Here is a 3,432-nt window from a genome sequence, read left to right on the forward strand (position 1 = left end):
TCAGAAAATAAATTTTCCCTCATCCCTTTAAGAAATAGAAAGGTAAATGAGGGGATTATTTTTCTGTTCTCTCTAACAGATACTATTTCACTATTCCTAATAACATCATTTTCAAATGAATGAATTGGATTCAGTGAATTGAAGTCACATGGAAGTTTGATTTGTCCAAAACACAGAAATTCAGAGGCATACCAATGATTAGAATCTGCAAGATGTGAATCCAGTTATTTATTATATTCACTAATAAGAAATGTTGAGATAAAAGTGTCCTAAATGTAAAATTCAGAAGAAATAATATTGTCATTAGTCAGATCATGTAATTCAATTTATAAAAAGCCTTCTGTCTGGTCCTGGCTGGGCGGCTCAATTGGCTGGAGTGTCATCCCATACACTGGAAGATTTTGGGTTCCATTCCCAATCAGGGCACATACCTAGGTTGGGGTACATATGGAAAGCAGCAAATTGATGTTTCTCTTCCTCTCCCTCTCCCTCCCCCTCCCTCTTTCCCTCTAAAGATCAATAAAAACATATCTTTGAGTGAGGATTTTTTTTAAAAAGACCTTATGTCTATGTATTTAAAAATGATTCCGGCCCAGCTAGCATGGCTCAGTGGTTGAGCATCAACCTATGAACCAGGAGATCACGGATCGATTCCCAGTCAGGGCACATGCCTGGGTTGCAGGCTCGATCCCCAGTGTGGGGTGTGCAGAAGGCAGCCAGTCAGTGATTCTCTCTTATCACTGATGTTTCTATCTCTCTCTCCCTGTCCCTTTCTCTCTGAAATCAATAAAAATGTATTTTTAAAAAATGATTCTGCCCTGGCTGCTGTGAGTCAGTTGGTTGGACATTGTTCCACGCACCCGAGGGGTTGCCCCTTTGATTCCTGGTCAGGACACGACTTGATTTCAGCTTGGTCATCAGGCAAATATGTGGGGGGCAGAAGGCAGCCAATGGATGGATTTTTCACTCCCAAATCAAGGTTTCTTTCTCCCTCTCCCTTCTCTCTCTAAAAATCAATAAAAATATTTTTTAAAAAATTAAAAATTATTTTTACAAATGCTAAAACTACCCCCAAAGTCAGGTTGTTTAGTAAACATTTAAATATGTGTTAAAACTGATAGCTCTCTAAAAGAACGACTGCTCTCTCCTCTTCTTTGTTGAACAGCTGATGAAGAAATGTGATTTCTTCATCAATGGAGTCACCCATATGACCCAGACAATTGATAAAATATTAATTCCCTGAAATAAATGGGTGTGGACTTATTAATTCCTAATACTGGTTTTGACTTAAATATACTTAATAAGTGGTGCATATTGGATTCATAATAATGAATTCTTCCATAGTTTTCACTCAGTTAATTAGTTGAAAATAACAACTGCTGGTTCAATTAAATTTAGCAAATTCCACATTCTAGCGTTACCATATGTACATTTGTTTGAAGTAATAATTAAACTTCTGTACTAGATTGTATATTTTGGAAGAAAGTAAACAAATTATATTATGACACATGGAAATGTCTTTAACATACATATTTGCTTTTCTTTTTGAGAATTAAGCACGAATATCTTAAGTGAACCCCTGATAAATGGCTGCAAAATTACTTTAAGATGTAGGTATAAACCTGACCAAGCCACTAACAACTTCCATGTAAAACTATGCACATTGACAGCCATAGGCTATGTTAATTAAATGTCTTCCCTAATACCTTCTCCATTAAAAAATGCTAAAACTACCCCAAAAGTCATATATAGAGAGAAGGAGAGAGGAACACAGAGGGAGAGGGGAAGGGGGAGGGAGAGAGTAAAGAATTAAGAGGGAGGAGTCTCATTTACATCTAGTTTGAGGGAAAACTTTCAGATTGAGAAAAATATGCAGTCAGAGGAAATATTGATAGACTGCTAGTGGGCAAATATCTTGACACTTGCTTGTAGAAAAGCAGAGATAGAGAATAACATGTTAAAACTGCTGTGAACTTGGTACACCAACACACACAAAACAAATGCTTTACAATCACTATCTTGGTTGGATCTCACAGCACCTGGATGAGGCAGGCAGAGTCTGGAATATTGTCCTTTCATAACTAGAGTTGGTCATTAAGAAATTTGCTCAAGGTCAATCCAGAATCTTTTGAGAAAACTTAGTCTTAGGGCCCATGCTATCCCTTGAAGCTAATTTGATAAGGTGTGATGAGTTTCAATTGCAAAAGCAAAATGGTAACACAAGCCATTATTTTTGTTTGATCTCTCTTCTTCTTCTTCTTCTTCTTCTTCTTCTTCTTCTTCTTTGTCGTCTTCGTCTTCTTCTTCATTGTACAGATCATCTTCAAAAAAAATTTGGTCACCAAAATAATTTATGCAGAAGGAACATGTGCAAGTGTACAAAAATGCTTAAATGCAACGTTTATTGCCAGAAGAAATAAACTGAATGTGACAGTTATTTGAAATACAAATAAGTTTTATTTGTTTATACCATATGCAAATTATGTTAAAATTTTCACCAATAACTGTTTGTATCAAAGTGTAGTCCACTTTCAGTAAAAACCTCAATAAATTTTACATATCTTATAGGACCAAAGCCTTTTCGCATCATACAAACAACTATAGAGTGTCTATTATTTGCAAGGTACTGTGATTGAATGCTAGGGTGGTTTACAGCCAGTGATTTAGTCAAGTCCCCACCCCCCCTCAGCTATCTCATCCAATCTCTATTTAAGATAGTATGTGACTTCCTTGCAGAAATAAAGTTCACAATAAAGATGACTTGAATACAAAGCTCCTATATTTTCATTCTTGAATGGAGTAAGAAAAAGACGTTGTCAGTGTCATGACCGCTAGCCTTTTGAAGAAGGCTAGAGTCCTGTTTCAGATACTTGGTGTACTGGAGAATCTATTAAGAATACACATGTTCAGGACAGCAGATGTACCAATCTGAGAGCTGCCTGATTAAACACTGCAGTGCGATGTCCTAAAAGGAAAGTCTTTAACTCGAATAGTTAATAAGTGCTACTACGTGTTTGTGCCGCTTTCCTTCATGCATGAACTTCCGCAGAAAAAGGAGTTTAAGTTCAGGTAGCATTTAGATGATCTACAAAAGTAGTGCGTCCAGTGTTCCCGTTTTCGTCCACACCCCGTACAACGGTAATGTAAGCACCGGACTTCCCTCCATAGACCCTCGCTCTGTGACACAGCTCGGCGGGGCCGGACTCGCCCTGCTCTGGGCGCCGGGATCCGGGTTCCGCCGCGGGCTCCGAGCGGTTTGCTCCCAGTGGATCAGGGCGGGGTGTGTTGCCGGAGTCGCCTGCTATTGGCTACCCTCTCGGGGACTGGCCGGGCTTTCCGACACTTGATTGGACAGAACTGCCCCCGTCGGCCGAGGCCATTGGAGGCGGCGGGAGCCAGGGGGCGGGGCGGGTCCCCCAGGAGCCCTGACAG

The sequence above is a fragment of the Myotis brandtii genome, unplaced genomic scaffold (genome assembly GCF_000412655.1).
Source record: "Myotis brandtii unplaced genomic scaffold, ASM41265v1 scaffold471, whole genome shotgun sequence".
NCBI lineage: Eukaryota > Metazoa > Chordata > Mammalia > Chiroptera > Vespertilionidae > Myotis > Myotis brandtii.